The 23,233-nt window shown below is 36.0% G+C and overlaps 1 protein-coding gene and 1 pseudogene across 1 annotated transcript in view; both read right to left on the bottom strand.

Moving 5' to 3' along the window:
• The window catches only part of RASSF8 (Ras association domain family member 8), an 86,012-nt gene extending 63,241 nt beyond the window's left edge, over positions 1-22,771 (bottom strand). The window contains exon 1 of the mRNA XM_042946110.1: positions 22,688-22,771. The gene's annotated coding sequence lies outside the window, so the exon portion shown is untranslated. The remainder of the gene's footprint in view (positions 1-22,687) is intronic.
• On the bottom strand, positions 10,421-11,566 carry LOC122224361 (annotated as a pseudogene).
• Positions 22,772-23,233: the final 462 nt, after the last annotated feature.

Below are 23,233 nucleotides of genomic sequence, written 5' to 3'. Positions count from 1 at the left end.
TTCTGTGTCTCCCTCTCTCTGTACCCCCCCCCCCCACACACACTTGTGTCCTGTCTCTGTCTCTTTCTCAAAAATAAATAAACATTAAAAAAATTTTTCAAGAAAAAAAAATTTGAATGGAAGACGTGAAACCATAAAACTCCTAGAAGAAATATAGGCGGTAAGCTCCTTGACAGTGCTCTTAGAGATGATTTTTCTGGATCTGACTCCAAAAACAAAGGTAACAAAAGCAAAAATTAACAAGCGGGACTAGCTCAAACTAAAAAGCTTCTGTGAAGCAAAGGAAACCATCAATAAAATGAAAAGGCAACCTACTGCATAGGAGAAAATATCCGCAAATCATTTATCTGATAAGGGACTAATATCCAAAATATATAAAGAGCTCATAAAACTCAACAGCAAAAATACAATTGGATTAAAAAATGTGCAGATGATCTGAACAGGCATTTTTCCAAACAAGACATACAGACAGCCAACAGATACATGAAAAGACACTCAACATCATCAATAATCAGGTAATTGAAAATGAAAACCACAATGGGGGTGGCGCCTGGGTACTTTAGTTGGTTAAGCATCGACACTTGATTTTGGATCAGGTCATGATCTCAGAGTTCGTGGGATCGAGCCCCACATCAGGCTGTCCTGACAGTGTGGAGCCTGCCTGGGATTCTCTCTCTTCCTTTCCCCTACCTTGCTCTTTCTCTCCTTCAAAATAAATTAAAAAATTAAACAAAAACCCCACAACGAGCTATCACCTCACTCATGTTAGAATAGCTATCATCAGAAAGTCAAGAAATAACAAGTGTTAGCAAGGATGTGGAGAAAGGTAACTCTTGTGCACTGCTGGTAGGAATGTAAGCTGGTGCAGCCACTATGGAAAACAGTATCTATGGAAAACAGTATAAGTGATCCTCAAAAAATTAAAAATGGAGTTACCATATGATTCAGTAATACTATTTCTGGGTATTTACCCAAAGAAAACAAAAACACTAACTAAAAAAGATACATGTACCCCCATGTTCACTGCAGTATTATTTACAATAACCAAGATATGGAAACAACCTAAGTGCTCTCCATCAATGTAAGAATGAATAAAGAAAATGTCACACACACACACACACACACACACACACACACACGGTGACATATACATAACAGAATATTGTTCAGCCATAAAAAAGAATGAAATGTGGGGTGCCTGGGTGGCTCAGTTGGTTAAGCGTCCAACTTTGGCTCATGTCATCTCACTGCTTGTGAGTTTGAGTCTCGCATCAGGCTCTATGCTGACAGCTTTGAGCCTGGAACCTGCTTCAGATTCTGTCTCTCTGTCTCTCTGCCCTTCCCCTGCTCATGCTCTCTCTCTCTCAAATATAAAATAAAACATAAAAGAATGAAATGTTATTTGCAACAAGATGGATGGACCTTGAGGGCATTATGCTAAGTGAAATAAGTTAGAGAAACAAATACTGTATGATTTGATTCATATGTGGAATTTAAAACAACAACAACAACAACATCAAGAAAAAAAGCTCACAGATACTGAGAAATGATGGGTAGCTGACAGAGGCAGGAGGCAGGGTGTGGGGTGGGTGAAATGTGCTAAAGGGCTCAAAAAGTACACATTTTTGGTTATAAAATAAGTCATGGGGAGGTAATGTACACCATAGTGACTACAGTTAATAATATTATATTGCATATTTGAAAGTGGCTTAGACAATAGATCTTAAAGGTTCCTTATCGTAAGAAAAAAAAATTTTTAACTGTGTTATGGGAATGATTTTAACTAAACTTATTGTGGTAATTGTTTCACGATACATACAAATACAGAATTATTATGCTGTATGCCTGAAACTAATACATTATGTATCAATTATGCCTCAATAAAATATTAATACATAAAAAACTTCCTTCTTCCTTAGAAAATTGTTATTTTCTAGAATAAATAGCAATAATATGTAGATTAATTAAGGTAATATTACAATAAAAATCCGGGCCATGGATTTGAGAGATCTTAAAATCTTAGGTTAGGGAGAAACAAATTCTTAATCTAAAGGAACACTATACATGAAGGAAAGAAAAAGCACCAGTTAGACTTTAAAACCAGGGAGAGTCATTAGATAACCCAAAACCAAAACCTCTAACCAACCAACCAATCAAGCAAACAAACAAACAAAAAACTCCATAAGCAACCCTTAATAACTTCCAGATTTTTAAGTTTAAAACAAATGAAAATGAATGAATGTCCCATGTGTTTCAAGGGAAAACAGGCCCTTCCTGACTCTAGTTAAACAAACTCTTTAGTTGAAGGTTCTGACTCTCCAATTTTGGAGAATATGACTGCTTGACAGGCAAAATACAGGATGAAAATAAAGATAATAGTAATTTGGTAACAAATTATAAACTTCAACTAGCCACCAGCACTTCAAAGTAACCATTAGTCAGAGTTAGCGGGGTCTGTGGTCACAGCGTTATAGAGAAGTACTGTCTTCTGTTTTTAAAGTATGAATAACTAGGACCTTATCAATAAAGAAAAAACAGAAACGTGTTATTGAGAACAAGGAGAGTTTCTAAAGAAACACTATTGAGTTATTTCTCTTAATTTCATTTATTTTTCCAAAAATCACACTCAAGTCAGCATTTCTCACAACACAATAACAGACTGTCCAGTCTCTTCAGTATTATATATTTTCTTCTCCTAACATCACTATAAAAATAAGCAAGGAAAATTTTCATTTCTTTGTAAATGGAGATAAGTAACTTAAAGTATAAGGTTACTTAACTTTAAAGATACACACAAAAGATAAAGAATTTTCCATGGCTTCACATATTAATTTGGATTAAATTATACCTCAGTCTCTTTGCTGGAAAAATATTTTGATATCAATTATTTTCTATTTTTCAGTTTTGTGCCACTATTTCAGAGGAGAAAAATGAAGAACACATTTTCTAGAAATGTGAACAGTAAGGAGCAGACAGGAATGACAATTTATTATAGCAGGTATTACTGGTCTTTGGCTTAAACATGCCAACCCTGAATCCTGTCCTAAGATGCTCTTCAACAATACTGCAGGGAGGGGAGTCCCTCATATCAAGGAGTCAAAAGACACACTGGAATGCCTATTTGATCATATGTGAAATTAAAAAAATACTATCTTGAGTTGAAGTAGTAGTAAGGTCTGAAAGAAAAAAGGACTATAAATAAATAAGTATATAAGAAAGGTAAGTAAGTAAATAAAGCTGTAATCCTAACAGCTTTTTATTTCCATAACTACAGCCATACACAGAGTTTCAAATTAATTTCCTGCTGACTGTATAAAAAATCTAATTTCATTATAACAAACTCTATGACCACCGTCAAAATTTGTTTATTTCAAATATCCATTCTAAAAATTTTTCAAATAAATAAATATTATAAATAAGTAAAATCAACTTGCCTTAAAATTTTTCTGACATGGAGATGACTTTTATATGCTATTTAAAATGAAAGTTATCCTAAATTCAATTCAACTGTCCACACCAATGAAGTCTTCCATAGAAAAATATTGCATATTTGTTCTTCCTATCAAACAAAGCAATAGTTCACCTTATTTATTATTTCCCAAAAGCAAATTGGCCCAATTTCAACACACCACTGAAATTTCAGACAAAGCTAATAAAAGACACATTTAGAGTTAAAGATAGCATGTATATTTTACCTTGCCTATTAAAAGTCTGATTGTTTGACTACAGAAGCCAAGAATGTAACAATTGCTAGAAAGGATTATCAGCTCAGCATGAACACATACCATGTGCAATTAATCATGTCTGCCATGGGCACATGTATACACATATGACATATTTCATCATCCTTCATATGGAAGTTGCTGGTTAAGAACACATTTTAGTGGTCAGGCAGTACTGAATTCAAATCCTGACCCTACCACTTATTAGCTACATGACTTGAGACAAATTACTAGCTCCTTGGCTCTAAAGTGGAAACAATAGGGGCGCCTGGGTGGCTCAGTCGGTTGAGCGTCCGACTTCAGCTCAGGTCACGATCTCATGGTCCGTGAGTTCGAGCCCCGCATCGGGCTCTGGGCTGATGGCTCAGAGCCTGGAGCCTGCTTCCGATGCTGTGTCTCCCTCTCTCTCTGCCCCTCCCCCGTTCATGCTCTGTCTCTCTCTGTCTCAAAAATAAATAAATGTTAAAGTGGAAATAATAATCCTTAAATTTGTCAGAGCTAAATAACAATGAACATGAAGACTTAAATACAACCTGGCATGCAGCAATTACTTAATAAAAATAGCTATTGGTATTACTATAGGAGTTAGGGTCTTTCAGAACTCATCAGCGACTGATCATTGAACATGATCTTGAAATAGGCAGTTCTCTGCCCAAACCTGCTTGTCATAGTGAGCGAGCTTTTGCTCAGCAAGCCACTGGACACATGGCACCAGCCAGCTGTGGCTGCATCTGCAGCACTGGCCGCTCAGGCAGGGGACACGAACACAACCCCATGAAACAAGGAAGGCCCACACTCTCCTATTCTTCAAACCAATGCTACAGGTCTGAGGTTTGTCCCGACAATACAGAAAAGCGCCATTTACTCAGAATGAGGTTTAGAAAAATAATGGTTACAAAAATAGAACCATTTTATTCTTCTTGAGACCACTCACCTACCTATCAAGTACAGGATAAGAACTGGTAATTACACTCTTCTAAGAATTTCAGAAAAACTCTTAATCTAGGCCTACTCAACACCAGCCACATTGAAAGAAAAAAGACTTCTATCAACATGAAATCTACTTTAATGACAAAGGATACATATAACGAAAAAAATACCTTTAAAAATTTAAAGCTAGTTAGAAAATGCATAAGCAGGAAGAATACATAACCAGAAAGAATGAATAATATAACTAAAAAGAAACTGGGGCCTTTTATTTTATAAAAAGTAAAGTTTTCAACAGCTAAATACAGTGTCAAATCTTACAGTATTTGAAATTCTAATTCTATGATTATGATTTCTAATGAACAGTCTCAGCTATTATTCCTATTACATGATTTTGCTGAGCCTGAGTGTCTCTGATCAGAAAGCAATAAAATGGGAAGACACAGGATTTAAGGAGTCAGCAGACCTGGGTTCACTTATATTTTAAGTGAACGCCCTTTTAAACTCACGCAGGCTCATTTTTTTTTTTTTCAGCTGTAGAATACCTATAAGAATATTTTTCACATTAGTCTGCTGTGAGCATCACCCTAAATTCACCTATTTAAAAGTGTTTTATGAACACCAAAGTGCTGTCCCAGCAGGTGGCTATCAGCAGAGAAGCCACATTTTTCCATGCGTTTATAAAACAGACTTGGATTACTGCAAACGAGAGAAGCTGGGAGGGAAGTCCTGTGGGCACACCACATGAAGAGAACTCTGCCCCCTCTATTGAGCAGAACTGCCCAACCCCCTGACTATGAGCCTGGATCAACAAAGAACCCTGTGGATATCATGCTGCTGCCTACATGGAAATCTCACCATTTTTTTTTTACATGTTGGGAGATATACCTTCCTGTATTTTGATTCTATAAATTTGGGTGGACAAAGCACAAAGATGGAACAAACTGTACCACTCTTAAAATTCACATGGAAGGAAACATCATAGACACAGAATACTCAACAGAAAACAAATCTGGATACTAATCATAGTACTCACAAATTTTTTAAAAACTCAACGCACTTTTGTGATTAGCAAAAGTGTAAACAATATGTGAACACAGTGTCAAGAGTGTGTCAAGAATGATGTATTGACATGAGGCCAGATGGAAAGATGACTTCTATTCCTCCACCTTCAGAAACACAGGAAGCTGTTTACAGCCACTGAAAAAAGGATTATCTAGTATTCAAGCAACCAACTTTCAAGTATTCATTGCCAGCTACAGTGTTATTTGGGGAAGAAGTAGAGACTCGGTTTTCTCACTTTTTAAATATTAAATGTCTGACAGCTTTTGTTAAAATCATTCGTAATATTTATTAAGTACTTACCATACGCCAGGAACTATTCTAAGTGCTCTGAATGTATCAATTTATTTAGTTCTCATAATAATCTTAAAAGGTAGGCACTATTATTATCCCCACTTTTTATAAGAGGAAATCATGGCACAGAGAAGTTACAAAACTTGCCCAAGATCACACACCTCATTAGGAGTAAGGCCAGGATCTGAATCCAGGCAGTATGCAACCAGAACTCAAACCATGAACTAATATACCCTACAATCTAATAAAATAAATAATTAAGCAGAATATATATTATACTTAACGGTTTCAAAAAAGCATTTACTAAAGGTCTACTATTTGCCAAACATATGACAACAAAAGCTTTAAAGACACTAGATTTAAACAAGTTGATGAGTTAGTCTCTATTTATCAGTTAATTAATTATGTCCTCACATTTACTTACTCAGCTGTTTTTGGGACTGGACGTGAAGAGGAGGCAAGGGCCTAGAAGAGTAAGCACTACTAACAAAAATGATATTGCTCATGAAAAAGAGGAAAGTTTTTCTGGGAAATACTTGACTAATTTTTTGGAAAATCAGTTCTGGGGAAATTCTCAAAGGACCTCCTGATTATGTAACACTGAGTAAAGTCAAACGTCTACTATCTTCAGTGAGGACTTCTTTCCATGGGCACATGACTGTCAGTTCTCAGATATGGAAATAACACAAGCTAAACCAGCATCAGGCCTCATCCCAAAAGAAACTGCAATAAAAACTTCTGTCATCTGATAGTATTGCTCCCAGATTCACTCATATGTGGCTGCAACTTATAAAGGTTTAATTTTGTAGTGAAATATCTCAAGATTTAAAATAATAGGATCATTAATCAGTTATCTTTTATTTCATTCGTAATTAGTCATGGACTTCTTGCCATTCCAGTTTTCATGGTGACCACTTTAAAATGAAGAAAACTTTCTCACTTGTAAATTCAATTGGCTTTTCCCATTCCCACACTTCTTAGTGGAAGCTCCTAAGAGCTGTCTGTATACATCGCTCCCCACCATTCCTTCAGTTGACTCTCATTTTGTACACAAGCATATCTGCACCATCTCTACACATTTGGTCCTAAATGCTCCTCATATGAGAATCTGTCAACTCATATAGTAAGGTCAAGATGGTCCGTGATTCTCTATTGTATCTTTACCGCTATGGCTCCCTCAGAGGGGACAAACACAAGATCACATGACACAAAGCCTTGAGAATTCTCTGGGTTCTGCAGATGTTACTGTAAGTCTTTTTTTGGTTTCTGAGATACAAAGATGGATAATTCCTCAGATGACCTTAGAAGATCTTTCTCAGATCTGCACTGGGCAGAACAAGAAAGTCAATTCTTAGGACTAACAAGGTTAAGTGATAACCTATCACCTTGGATTCCAAAGATGGAAGGACAAGATGGTACCAGGGCCCTTAAAACTCTTAAAAATGACAAATGTACTAGGCTAAAGTGGAACAGTTTCTATTTTTGTCTTCACAAACAGAATGGATTCTCCCTTCTATCCCCCAGTTCCTTTTCTCCAGCCTTTTTGGTATCTAAAAGTCCTTCAAGTTGTTGGCCTAAAGGCTCCAACCAATCATTCTCTACTCTGTCTCATCACTAATTTTTCTTTTGCAGAAAAGAAGCATTTCTTTTCTTCTTTACCAAGTATTCCTCATGTTTGTTAGTTGGCAAAGTCAACCAGATATTGAGGAGAGAGAGGAGTATCAGACTAACTAAAGCACATAAATCTCCATTTGGTAATATAAGAAGAGATAATTAGGGAAAGAGTTTTCCTATTATTCCTTAAATGAACCACAGTGCCCATTCTCAGGACCAGGGGAATTAGGGGGCATGTAGCAAGCAAAGTGTGTAGGGTGCAAAATGTAAGGAGGCATCATTCTCAAGTGCCAACATTATACTTGCATGACTCTAAAAGTGAGTGCCTCCTCAGCCTGTGCCCTCATAGGTGACTCACTTTCCTTATTCTAAAATCCCTGTGCCATTTACCCACAAGTCAAAATGGTTAAGGTGGTCCCAGTGGACAAGAAGGAAAAACTTAAGCTGCTCTCAGATGCTTTTTGAGAAGGAATTGGTTCTGCCTTCCCTTCTAATTTCCCACTAATTTCTAATTTTAGTGTCTGGTTAAAGCCTAAACCTTTGTCTGGTGCCTGATCAACTTTACTAAACAAAAAAAATGAAGAAACACCAGAGAGTGAGAAGATGATCCCAGGGCCTCAAAATCTATTATGTATTAATTGACTATTCCAGAGCTATGTCATACCAGATGCTTGGACAACTAGTGGTGCAGCCATAGGCATCCCATGGCTAAGCAGCATGTCAGCCCCCTTATATCAGCTCCAGCATCATCACTATCTTCTTCAATTTTTATTGTCAATCAGAGAATACATAAGTAGCTATATTACCCATCTTAAAACAAAAACAAAAAATTTTTTTTCTGATCCCACTTCCCCTACCAGCTATCCTCCATTTCTTGATCCCTTTTCATATTCTCACCTTCCATCTCCATTGAGCTCATTCCTGTCAGGCTCTTAACTCCCATCACTCCACCAAAACCATGGTCACCCATCATGTTTAGCTCATGGCTAAATCTAAGTGTCAATTAATCACTCTCTCGTCCTTATACACTTTCTTCATTTGGCTTCCAGAACAGCTGCACTCTTTTGCTTTTCCTCCAATCTCGTTGGTGTTCCTTCTCAATCTCTTCTCTATGCTTTTGAGAATTTCAAATCTCAATCATGGATCTTTTCCATTTATATTCACTCCCTTGGTGATTTCACTCAATTTGATCATAACTTGAAATACCATATACTTGACAGTTCCCATAAAATTTCGAGCTCACACTCCTCTCTGAACTTCAGTCTCACATTCAGATGCCTACTTAGTGTTGCTACTGAGTGGTAGACATCTCAAACTCAACATGTCTTTTTTTTATAGTTAGACTAAATTTATTCAGTACCCTAGTAAAAGTTTTGATTATAAGTACAAAACAGATTTGTAGATTTATAATATATTAATACAAAGTGCATGACTATATACAGTACATCCTACAGGCAAAGAGGTGGAAGGGGAAGAAGAAGGCTGTGGTTGAGGTCTAGTAATAAATAAATAAATACAGAAGTAAAGATGATCCATATTACAGTATATTCTATCACCAATACTGTGGCAAAATGTACAAAAAAAAAATTTCAGAACAACAGGAGGAAGATGATAATGGCTGGGACTCTTGTAATTCACCTCAGAGGCTATGGGAGAGCCAACCCAACTCACAGTATAATCTGTGCATATGGTGGCTTATAGTTTTTGCCATAAGGAAGAAATATAAAATTTTAAGTTTAGATTAAGAATTATAAAACTATATGGTGCCCGTAAAAAGTGGCTCACTCCTTACTGTTTATACTATCTAATTTTTAAAATCCAGTTTTAAAAATAAGCACTGAGTCATGTTATTATGAGGTAGGCAAATGATCCTAATTATGAAAAGTCTGAACCAGTGATAGGTTATTCCTGAACGTTTAGAAAACAGGCAATGACAGTACTTTGGTTTGGGTTCAAGTAAAAAGCCTTCAAATGAAGATTTTGGAATTGAAGAGCTCCGTGTTCCGGATGCATCATCTATCATCTCAATGTTCACAAAGCCTGACTAAAAGAAGTCAAACCTAAACCAGCCCACTCAGCATTAACACACACCTCTTTTCTTTTAGAATTTTACTTTAATATAGAGTGGGAAAAAAAACCCCAAAAACCCCAAACCCTAATAGGTTAAAACCAGTCAAACAACCACTACATAGACAAAACCTTCACAAAGGTCAACTGAAGTAATCCAGAGCTAAAACTGAATTGCGCAGATTTTCAGTGAAGTCACCAGTCATGTAACACAAACAAAAGTCAATTATTTACACACTAGGCAAGCCCTCTAAGAAATGTGCCCTAAGAAGCATTAACCTTTGTTTTTTTGTGTGTGCCATCCTGAAGACTTGTACAGTTTTAAAGATAATTTAACATTTTTAATAGAATGTGATCTCTACCATGTGGTAATGCTTTGGTTCTCTTCATTTAGGGTTGCTCATCCTAAAACTTGTCATTTCCTCAGAGGAGCTTTGATTCTGCTTTAGAAGTTTCAATATAGATTAAAATCTTTATCAAAAATGAATATGGAGGGAGGTGACAGAGGATGCAACATATACACTCAAGTTACCTCTCTGTATGTTTAGAAACTACTCCTTCAAGGCATTTGTACCAGAGAGCTTAGTGTGTCCTGCTTAATATTCAGTAGTACAGGTTTGAATCATCAGAACCTTGACAAGACCTTAAATTATGAACAACTACCTCTTGGGGCAAGTCCATGTTACTGAGTTATGACAAATTTATTATCATGAAGGAAAACAAATATAGCCAGCCATCTTAAAAATGCCCCAACCACTGCTTCTCAATATAGAAAGACTAAAACTACATACGTTTATCATACAACAAATCCCATCTCTGTCCCCTGAAATTCCCCTAGATTCATTCATTAGAAGGGGATAAAAAAAAAAAAAAAAAAAAGACTTAAAGAGCACTTTACAGCAGCATTCAGCTTTCCTATGAAATACTTAGCATCTTAAATATTATGTACACTTTTTTTCTTTTAGTAAGCTAGACACTGGCTTCAGAGTTTGTGGAACTGGAGGAGAAATAACAACCCATTCAAAACTATTCTAGAAAGTGTCTTTTGGCAGAATAGCAGGTATCCAAGTTAAAAATAGGAGGGTTTTGTTGCTTTGTTTTCTTTCCAAAATTTAAATCGTTTTTTTGTTCCCCTTCTACCTAAACCTCAGTCACCACTCCTGAGTGGAGATGGGCAGAGGCTCTGGCCCCTGCTCCTCCGGCTTCTCAGCAGCTGCTTTCTTATTGCTGCAGCAAGGCTTGAATAGATGTGTGTCAATGAGGACTTCTCCAAAACGGCCTTTATAGATAATCCCACAACATATTTTCTGTCTTTTCTAGTATGTGAGATCTAAAAAGGAAAACACTGGCATTCTATTAGAGCCAGGAGCCGTCTCTGTATCTGAGCCATCATCTGACTGGTTACTATAACAAGGAGACTGAGCTGGGGAGGCACTTGAGGTGGCACCGTGAGCATCAGAATTGTGATGTTTAAATTCCTTCTGTAGTTTACTGATCTGGTTACTTTTTATCCTGTTTCCAGATAGAGTTTTCACTGTCTTTGGTTTCACTGCTGTCTTCAGACTAGGTCCTGCCCTTGCATCTACCACGATTCCAGTTTTTTGTTTTTTTGTGTTTTTTTTGATCCTGCTGGCAGTTTCTTCCATCTTTTCAAAAACAGGACACAGGCATTACAGATGTCTCCTGAACGAGTCTCAGGCAACCCAAAACAGCTCTGGAAGTCCTTTCCATAGCATTTACTGTCAGTGAATTGAGAACTGGAGGACTTAGCTCTGCAAATACAGCAGCCCTCTATACTTCGGTACATCTTTGGCTTGTGAAAACCAAACATCTTTTCTTCTGGGCAATAGTCTTCCAAAATGAGCCATTCTACGCACAATAACGTTCCCGAGGTCTGGAGTGCATGCCAAGCCAGCGTCCCCCTTCCAACCGCTCCCTCCTCCTCAACTGCCTTTCTAGCTCAAACTCAACATGTCTTAAAAGAACTCTTAATCTTACCACCCCCCACCCAATCTGTTGCACCCATATTCATCTCAGTTCAAAGCAATTAGAATGTATCCATCTGGTTGCTTAAGCCCAAATGCCTACGGTTATCCTTGATTTCTCTATCTCACAAGCCATCATCTAATCTGCCAGGAAACCCTATTGGCTCTATCTTTGTCTATGTTACCATAATTGCTCACCTAACTGCAAAAGCCTCCTCATGAGTCTCCCTGCTTCTACACTTGTGTTTCCTCTACCCCCAAATAGGCTATTCTCAACAAAGAAGCCAGAAAGAAATAAAAGAAAAATAATTTATAGCAGAGAGATATGAACTTAACTATGTAAATGACAAGACTCAATGAAGTAGCTAGATGCTCACACCTTTACAGGCCTACCTTGTTTGATTGTGCTTTGCTTTACTGCACTTTGCAGATATTGTGTTTTTTACAAATTGAAGGCTTGTGGCAATCCTACAACAAGCAAGTCTTTTTTTCAACAGCATTTGCTCACTGTGTGTTTTTCTCATATTTTGGTAATTCTCAGAATACTTGAAACTTTTTCATTATTACTTTGTTATGGTGATCTGTGATAAGTGCATCATTATCATCACTGAAAACTCTGATGATGGTTAGTATTTTTTAACAAGGAAGTATTTTTAATTAAGGTATGTATGTTGTTTTTTTAGACATAATGCTATTGCACACTATTAGACTACAGTGTAAATACAACTTTTATATGTACTGGAAACCAGAAAATTTATTTCACTCACTTAATTGTCATGTTTGCTTTACTGCAGTGGTCTGGAACTGAGCCTACAATATCTCTGAGGTATGTCTATATCATAAATGCCACAGTTGTAAACGTAGGTATGTAAAGTGCAGGTACGTTGATAGGAAACTCAAATACTACAAAGGGGACTGTTGTCTGTGACATGGTTATTAAACTGGAGAACAATTCTTTTGCAACTTCTGAATTAAATATGATTTTCCCTTAATTTCCATAACAGTTGTATTCCTAGAAAATTCACTATATATTAAGACAATGCAAAAATGCTTTGTGTATACATGTAAAAAGTTATGCTCAGTTGTGGTTTTTCAATAGGAAACTGAGGGGGCCATTTTAATATCAATATGTGGAACTGTCCTGTACACTACAGGATGCCTGGCATCTCTGTTACCCATTGACTAAATGCCAACAGTACTCTTCCAATCACTGTAATAATCAACAATGCTCTGACAAATTTTCTAAACACCCCAATGGTGAAATTACTCCTGCTTAGAAACACTATTCTAAAAATATAGTCTCCGATCCTACAGAATATCTTGACTCTGTAATTTCATCAAAAGAAGCATGAATGGGGCCCCTGGGGGGCTCAGTAGGCTAAGCACCTGACTCTTGATTTCTGCTCAGGTCATGATCTCACAGTTCATGGGACTGAGCCCCACGTTGTGCTCTGTGCTGACAGTGTGGAGCCTGCTTGGGATTCTCTCTCTTCCTCTTTCTCTGCTTCTCCCCAGCTCAAACTCATTCTTCTCAAAACAAACTTAAAAAAAAAATGAACAACATATTGAAAAGCACAAAGTGCCATCTATCTTGAGTGTGGAAATTAAATTCATTCAGGAATATTCTGGTATATCCATTGATTCTCAGTCCAAACGGCCCCTTTGTCCTAACATGTTGATGAGCTTGGCTTTCTTGTGAGTTGGGGACGGGGTTATGACAGCCAACAATCATGCATAAATACATAATTTGAAACCTAAGGAATGCTGCTGCTATGTAAATCCACTTTGCGAGAGGGAAAACAGATGGGGGAGGTACCAATGTACAAAGAACATGGACTGACCAGGAATCAAATGAGGTGTGTTGTAAGAGATGTATCCACCTATTTGACAGATCTTTATTTATTGGCTAGGCACTGAGATTACAAAGATGATGAGAAGAGTTTCTGCCCCAGAGGAGATGTCTAAAGGGAGCAAATCAGTCTCCAACTGGGTCTTGGTTTCTTCAAGCTCAAATCTGAATGTTCAGAGTGCTTTCCAAGAAAAAATAAAGATTTTATGTATATGCTATAGTGTAGCATAGGGAAAATACAAAATGAAGCAGGCAAGATGGTACTAGAGTTAAAACAGTCACTCATATGACATTATTTTATTTCTCACATGAGAGTGTAAATATTACTACATGAAATTACTATTTTGTTAATAGTAAATGTCATTATGTTTCTACTTCTTGATATAAAATAAAAAGATGGAGAGTATACATTCAAACAATTCTCAGGAGCAAAATGGAATAGAAATGGCAGTTAATATCAGCATGTTTTTTTCTGAAAGCATTATTTGCTGTACAAAAAAAAATAGCACTTTTAATCATTTCATCCCTCACCCAATTCACATTTTGACAAGGCAAAATCTGCAAAGAATTTGCACACCAAAATTGTCTGGTGGCTACAGAGCAGCTCACAGAATAAAATGTTAACAAAATGAATGGAATGTTAAGCTAACTGGCTGGAACCAGTATATATAGATTTTAATGTTATCTATTTATATCTAATTTTTTTTAAGTGAGAATATTTTAAAGTAGCAATATCCTTTTGAAGAATGAGGATATTGTAAATATTTAATTTCTTGAGATTATAGAAAAACCATCAAGAATAAAGAAAGTAATTTTTCTCCTTACAGAGACAGCTATAGTTTAGGTTGTTCTAAGTCATTAACACTTCTACTACTTTTCCAACTAGAACTTTATCTACTTACAATATTGATTCTTTCAATTACAATAAAGCCCAGAGCCCTAGAAAAGGGCTATCATTTAGAATAAGAATTCCTTTTTTTTAAATTGGTCATCTCCTTGGCATCCACATTCGTATTCACACCTAGCTATACTTGTTAATTCCCAAACACATCATGCTCCTTATATGCCTTTCTAGGCTTTGCATATGCTATTTCCCAGGCCATTTTCAAAGGCTTTCTCCCCACTCCTTAAAGACCTACTTACCTTTAAACACTTAACTTAAATGGTAGCCACAAACAGCCTTCCTAAACCTTTGCACAAAGTACTTTCCATGTGCTCCCATAGCACCTTCTTCATTCCACAAAAGTGTAATTTATGACAGGACTAAAATCATTTACCACCTGTCTGTCCTCCACAGACTCTCTGTAAGCCTAAAGACCGGGAAATACCACCAAGTCTGAATATGGATTTGCTAATGAAGACAACAACTATGAAAAATAATGGTGAAAATGCTGTGATCATTTTGCAAAAGGCCCAAACCTTGAGGTCTATCTATTACTTCTTCCAGTTTTGTGTTATTAAAATTTATTTGTAAATGATAAGAAAATCAAACTTGGTATGTATATTACCAATTATACTATTAATTTTTAAGGTTTCGGCTAGATTTTTTTTCCCAAGGAAGAAATACATCTCTACGACTGATGTGCAAAAACAAGTGCCTTTGATTCTCACCGTGTATTAAATGCAAATAAATATTCATACCTGAAACATTTAAGAAAAAAATCCCCCTATTTAGATTATGTTCATCCAAAAAATAGGAAAGCACATAAGAAAAAAGCATACCACAGGAGAATTTATAGGGAAAGTGGGTGTGGTTCCTGAACACTAAAATTCATGCTTTCAGTGTTAAAAAGTGATTAATTGAAGCAATATAGACCAACTCTCCACAGGAAACTGAGGAACCACATGTGCACTTGGTTATGACTACCACCTACAATTTCCAGTGGAATGAACTATAAAGATACATCAAGGTTAAGTACCTAATAACACAGCTATACACAAACTTACCCATCAGCACAACTAAGGTAATTTGCAGAGACACAGAAGGGAATTAACAGGTGTCCAATTTCCACATATATACAATGTTTTATCAGACTACAACTTCATTTAATCTTTCTAGTCACCCTGTGAGCTAGTTATTGTTAATCTCAGTTTAATGAGTAAGGAACTAAAGCTCAAAAAGATGAATGTGACCTCACTTGTCCTATATCCTCATTGTCTCACTCAATGACAATGACCTGTGTTCTCTGAGCATGCACCACAAATGAGGCATGCTGAGTGACCACTCATCCTGGTTTACAGTTTACATGGTTATCCCAGCATAATTAACAATAATGCCACGTTTCAGTCTCCAAAGTGTCTGGTTTGAACAATTACATAGTTTCCATAAGTACAGAAGGGTGAACATCTGCTTATATAAAAATATATCTAGCCTAAGTCTGAAACAAGATCGAAGCATTTGGGGAAAACAGTACTCTTTCAATAAAATTGGTGATAATTATAATACACTGAATTTTGTACATGCTGAGACCTTTACATTCACAGTTAACCCTTGAACAACACAAGTTTGAACTGTGTGGGTCCACTTTTATGTGTATTTTTTTTCCCAGTAAATACAGTATAGTACTATATAAATGCATTTTCTCTTCCTTAGGATTTTCTTAACATTTACTTTACTCTAGCTTACTTTATTGTACAAATATAGCAGATAACACATATAAAATACAAAATGTGTGTTGATTGTTTATGTTATCAAGGCTCCCAGTAGTTCTGGAGAAGTCAGAAGTTATATGTGGATTTTCAACTGCATGGGGGCTGGCACCCCTAAACACAGCACATTAAGGATCAACGCATAACTTAATCTTACCTAACATCCGAGTAAGAAAACTGGATTTTAAAGACTAATCAGTCAAGGTCACACAATTAATAATGGGATAAGCTGACTTGTACCCTGACAGATGAGTCCAGATGACACGTGGCAGTTTTTGTAGGTTTTTGAGGCATCTTAAGAAGGGATGAGGTTGAAGCCAGAGTCTAGGAAGACTATCAAGATTGCCCTTCCCCCAATGTGAATCTCTTTCCTCTAAGTCCCAGATCTTTGGTAGGTTCTACTAAGTGGTGTGCATGTGTTGTGTTGTGCTGTGTTCTCAGAGAATCCACTAAAAAAGAAAGGCTTAACCCTGGACAAAATGAAGACTATCCATAGAGTCAAGTCAAAGACAGATGAGGGGATTCTCACTGGAGACACGAAGCCTTGAGACCTATCAAGATCATGGGGACACTTTTATAAGCTTTGAAACTGGAGATTTAAGACAAGTTTCCCTAAATTTCTAAGGAGCCAAGTATACCCTGGCTAAAATGTGAGAGAAAGGAAGAGGGAAAGAGAGAGAGCGTGCAAGTTCAAGAGTTCAAGAATTGCTATAACATGGTATCGCTTAGCAATAAAAACTAAAAACTATGTTTTTCCCATCTGGTGTGAACCTGCTTAAGTTGGTGAGACTATATATTCCTGACAGCAGAAAATATGGACTCCATCCTATTCTACTTTATAACTTTCATGAGGTCTGCTTTATATAAAAGGAATTGCCTTTGTAAAATTAGAAAGAGTGTTATGGAGGATGACTGGGTAGCAGTTGGTTAAGGGTTGGAGTCATGATCTCACAGTTCCAAGCCTCTGCCCCTCCCCTGCTCATGCTCCTGCGCACTCTCTCTCTCTCAAAATAAATAAATAAACTTAAAAGAAAAAAAGTGTTATGGTATCATTATTTCTTGAGTATTATCTTAGTAATACCTTAAGAACAAAAAATGATTTTGTATTTTGGCCCTGTTTAATTTTTGTATTCTTTCTACCACATTCAGGCAGATATAGGCACCATTTCAATTTGTAGGGATAGAAACCAGATCACAGAGAATGATAGTCATAGGTGCAATCAGAAGTAGACTCCATCAGAGTCTCGAGTATACCAGGTAATTCCATACTAACCTTATTTTTATAAACTCAGCCAAATGGAAGAATGCACACTAACCATATTTACTGAACTCCCACCAATTCAATGAGCAGTGTGATAATAATATCTGCCTTTAAGATTATTCTGGTAATTAAAGAAGTCAACCTGTAAAGAATCTCGTGTAATACACACACACACACACACACACACACACACACTATTACTTATTGCTGTAAGTTTAAAAAGGCATAAATAAATGTTGTATGCACATTTTCTGCAAAGATACCCAAGAAACTGTTAACAATGGTTCCTTTAGATAGAAGAAACACAATGAGGAAGAAAGGAATCTTGTTTTTCATTTTATACCTTTCTATACGTTTTAAACTTAACTGTATTACTTTTTTTTAAATGAGCAATTGTTTTAAATATATGAGAACTAATGCTTTGCTAAAAGCCTCTTTTCTAGAATTTCAGATACATTGAGTCTCTGCATCTTCAGAATAAAGTTTAATAGTTTCCCGCCCATGGCCATTCGCATTTCTTACAAAGTTTAATCCCCAGCATAAATTTTTGTTGCTACTATGAACAGACTCTTTTTTCTCTATTTTTGTACCGGTTATTACTACTATATAAATCATGATATTTACATTATTTATAATGGAATTTTACTATATTAAATATCTTGGGCATTTTTTATTATCTACAAATAATTCTGTCCTTTTCAATAATTCTCTTTTTCTGTTCTTAATATACTGGCTAAATATTTCAGAGCTATTTTAGATAGTAATGATGACAGCAAGTAAGCTGCTAATTCTAATAGGAGATAAAATTGTGTGTTTCACCATTACTAGTATTTTGGCTATTGATAACTTGATCCTTAATTTGTTTATAGCACATAACTTCAGATACTTTCCATAAAATACGTACAGTAAATATCTCTAAACAGTGAGATAATAGGTGATTATATTTTCCTTCACAATTTCCAGTAAATTATGTAGGTTTATTTAGGTTTTCTACATCTACCTTATATTTTTAAAACTCAATTTTGTTGATTTATGTTTTTTAAAAGATTGCCCATTTGATTCAGATTCTCATACATATGTGGAAAAGTTTCTACAAAAGTATTACCACTTTTATCTACAGATGACTACAGTTATATTCAACAGCTGCTAATTTTGTATATTATTTTTTACTATTAGACTAGCTACAAACTCTTCCCATTTATTTTCCAAGTTTCCTAAAATGAATGGACACATACACCTTTATCTCCTTATTTCTCCTAATGTTCCTTGCTTAAGGAGAATGTTTCTAACTCTAAATTATGGGTCGGTTAGTCATCAGTATCTTGCAGAAGGCAAGAGTGAAGCAAAACCTAAAAAAGCTTTCTCTTTATTTATTTTAATGTTTATTTATTTTTGAGACAGAGAGAGACAGAGCATGAACGGGGGAGGGTCAGAGAGAGAGGGAGACACAGAATCTGAAACAGGCTCCAGGCTCTGAGCAGTCAGCACAGAGCCCGACACGGGGCTCGAACTCACGGACCGCGAGATCGTGACCTGAGCTGAAGTCGGCTGCTTAACCGACTGAGCCACCCAGGCGCCCCAAAAGCTTTCTCTTTAAAAACAACATTGTACCATCCTTTGTGAAAGACAGCATATCTAACAATAATGCCTGGATACAAATTTCTCAAAGTAAACTTATTCTGCTAATAAAAATGATATCTCCTCCTTTTTATTTAAATACATTCATGCTTAAGAATACAAGATGCCATAAATATATTAAAAATCTGATATTAGGAAAATCCTAACATTCCTAGATCAGAGTTCCATGAAAACCATTTTCCAATACTCTTAATATTAAAATTTGCATGTTAACAAATGTGTGTGGCAATGTGTTCAAATCCTCATCAACTTCTCTTTTTCTTTTCATATTTCATTAAGTAACCATTATATTGAACCTATCTTGTCATCCGAAATGGTTAGTTTGAGATACATTACCAGAAAATGCCAAGTTTAAATATAAACAGCTAACTTTTCATTTCTACTCTACCAGGGAAGTTTCAAAGTGTTAAAAAATGCAAGCTGCTACTCATCTTCTAAAAACAGAAAGCGAATAATTAGATCACAATTGATGGCTCTTTTCTCAGAGGGGAAAAAAATGATGAATGCAACTGGAATGTTTATTGTCACTGAAATTCTTCAGGCCTGGATTCCAAGTATCGGTCTTGATGCAAGTTACTATGACAACTTAAATTACAGAAAATGTCCCCCCTTCTTCTACCAAGTTTTTTTTTTTTCCCAAAAGATCATTTCAAGTCTCCTAAACTCTGCGTGCATAAATTACCTGTAACAACAATAAACATCTCTTTAACAAGTTTTATTTAGAAATGCCCCCACCTAAACCGTTAAAACCAAGTATAAGCATATAAAAAATAAATTCCACTAAATCTACGTGGGACAGAAAACCTAACCTGAAAACATGAACACACACACACACACACACACACACACACACACACACAGCTTAAAATGTAAAATGTTGAGGGTATTTTGAAACTATTCCCCACTACCAGAGGCACAAAATATTACCACCATAAGCTTCATTACAGAAACTATAGGAAATTATTTACAGGGCAGTTTTGAAAGAAGATTATAGAGCTAAGTCCTGTTTATCATTCTTTTCCCTCCATTAATGCTTTTTCCAGGAAGGTACCAGAAAAGGGGGATGGGAGAAGAATGCAGTCTTATCTGGAACAGAAAGAGAAGCAAATAAATTATCTGTAATGTCTTATTCTGTTTTACATAATCTGTCTTTTTTACATAAAATATGAGTTTTAAAGTTTCTTCTTACACAGCCTCAAAGTTAAAACCTAGGAAAGATGCCTTGTGATAAATAAAATGTGAATTATTCTCTATCATTCCCTAAAAGAATAATGGCTCACGAGAAACTACATCATTGTGGAGAAAATGTAATTTAGTAGAAATAGTCTGATTGCAAGACATTAAAAATTTAAAGTCACTCCATAAAAAAATATTTAAGGTAGTTTCACAGTGTAGCAATACTGAAAATTCAAAGCTGGTTTTGTTGCCAGAAAGATGCTACATTCAGAAAGGCTTAGGGAACTCAGATACCCTCTTTCTATGAGTAAACTGGTTTACTTCAGCAGCCAGCAAGGGCAAAAAAGTTTTATGTATTACTATAACACATCCAGAAACCCCTCATTTATTTAAAACAGATAAAACTTCATTTGAAAAAAGAAAACAAGGCAGTATGCTAAGGGAATCTTTTTGCACTTGAAGTCAAAAATCAAAGACTGTTAATTCCTAGCATAGTAAGCATTTGAGAAGAAATAGCAAAAAATTAACTCTTTATCTGCAAAGTTGAATCAAGTCCTACATCTTCTACATGTATAACTACCAGCGTTCTAAAAGAAACAAAATAACTGAAGCATTCAAACCCAAGTGTACACAATATCTAAACATTAAATCTGAACCATAGTTCCTCTTCCTATAATTTATATATAAATCCTCCCAAACAAAACATAATTAATGTAAATAAAAGAAAGATTTACAGAATAGCTTCATCAGTGATGAAAGCTAAACCTAAAATTTAAGTGGTAACATAATTATGGAGAGAACTGTAGTAAGTTAGACTACATAATACATTTTATTCCTTATACTTTTCTTCTTTAGATCACATGACAAATAGCAGGGCTAAACTAGAATTTTTCAGCTTCTGATATGGATATAACAAAATTGTCCAATGAGAATCTGACTATCTTTTACTTTCAGCACGTGTGGCCTGCTTGTCATGGATTTTGCTAATGCCACAAGCAATGCGAGAGTCTGTAGGAGAAAAACTGAACCAGTGAGGATAAGGACTTGTGGCTTTAGGAAATCATTTCCCTCCAAATATTCTAGCAATTACTACAACTCTCTAAGGTTATTTTTATTTCAGGGATGAATTAATTTATGTTAACACCTTTGAAGATACATCATTAAGGCAAAAAAGCAAGCACGTAACTTTTGCAAAATAAGAGACTAAGGAATTTATGAAACAACATGCTGGCTGGTGCCCTTAAAGAGTTAATTCACCTTGTAAAATGTGGACAATTTATTCACAAGTGATTCACATACTACAAACAAGGTCAAATTATTTTCCCTTCTGAGACCAATGAATCACTTTGTTTCAAGAGGTGATACACATCAAGCACACAAAAAGCAAGTGAAAATTAATTTAGTTGTATATTCTCACTTTAAGAGACTTTGTGAACCCCCTTTAATGAAGACAATTACAGTACTTAAGAGATGGAAGCTCAAACTATAAGCTATTTCAAACTTATCAAGACCTTCTAATCTTCACTGTTAGAAATACTTCTCTGCTTTAAAACAGGCCATTGATTAATGAATGGATAAAGAAGGTGTGGTGGGCATGTGTGTGTATATATAAAATGTGTGTACACACACACACAAACAGACTATTATTCAGCCACAGAAAAGAATGAAATCTTGCTATTTGTGACAACATGCACAGAGCCACAGAGTATTATGCTAATGAAGTAAATCAGTCAGAGAAAGACAAATACCCTATGATTTTATTCATATGTGGAATTTAAGAAACAATACAAACAAGCAAAGGGAAAATATATGAGAGAGACAGAGAGAGAGAGAGAGAGAGAGAGAGAGAGACAAAGTAAGAAACAGACTATAGAGAACAAACTGATGGTCACCAGAGGGGAGGAGGATGGGGGGACAGGTGAAATAGGTGATGGGGATTAAAGAGTGCACGTGTCTTGAAGAGCACAGGGTGAAGTACGGAAGTGTTGAATTACTATGTTGTGCCTCCCAAACTAATATAACACTGAATGCTAACTAACTGAAATTAAAATAAAAACTGAAAATAAAAATGAATAAATAAATAAAAGAAGCTGCCAATTTAAAGCACGAGAAGAATAACGCTCAGAAAGCCTAAGTGGTGACACACCAACCTGCAAAAAATTTGCTTGACTCCACGTTTGAAATCTAAAGCATGGTTCATAATGCTAGTAGTGTCACCCCAAATTTGGACCTAGGATTTATGGTACACTGGCAAGGAAATACTAGTGCTAACTACCCTTTATACTTATCTAAATACAGGACTTATAAGTAATGATTCTTAGGAGTTCACCAGTGAACACAACCTCTGAAAGTCTCCCCAAATTTTGAAAAATTGTTTTTAAAATGTCACTTTAAGTGATATTTTTCTAGGATATATGAAAGGAGTACAAATTTTCAGACTCACCTTAGGGCGCTGGAGTCCCCAAGTGGGAGGAGTGTCGAGGTAGTCTTGAGGAAGAGTGGAGCACCAGACAGGTGTTTTAGGAGGAACTACACAGGCACCTGAAAAGGTACACAGTGTTCTTACAGTCCTGGCTAATTTTTATCTTAAAAATGCTAAATCACCCCATTTTAACTTCTAATTATCCAAGAACAAAATACATAAGCCCTTAGCTTCAAACAGTTTTCCGAAGAACAATTTTTCCTCCCCTCTCCAACCTTCTCCCTTCCTCATTTGAACTGCGGTATTTGTGGGGTGGGTTTGTGTTCTGTTTGATCTCAATTAGCGTTTTTGTGCCATTGAAAAAGAAATCTCAGCTGTTTCTCAAAAAGGTCATTTGATGGGCCCATGGTGTTCTAGGAAAGACTTTGTGCCCTCTTTCTCTTGACCAAAGCTGACTGCAACACCACAATAATTTATTGAGAGCAGTTTAGCAGTTAGACATTTGGAAAACTGCCAAAAGCCAGCACCTAAAAGTGATGTTGAGGGAGAAATTTCAGGTTTTCAGTC

This window comes from Panthera leo, chromosome B4 (genome assembly GCF_018350215.1).
Source record: "Panthera leo isolate Ple1 chromosome B4, P.leo_Ple1_pat1.1, whole genome shotgun sequence".
NCBI lineage: Eukaryota > Metazoa > Chordata > Mammalia > Carnivora > Felidae > Panthera > Panthera leo.
Note: the sequence above shows the minus strand (reverse complement) of the source record. Positions and strands in the feature narration are given on the sequence as shown.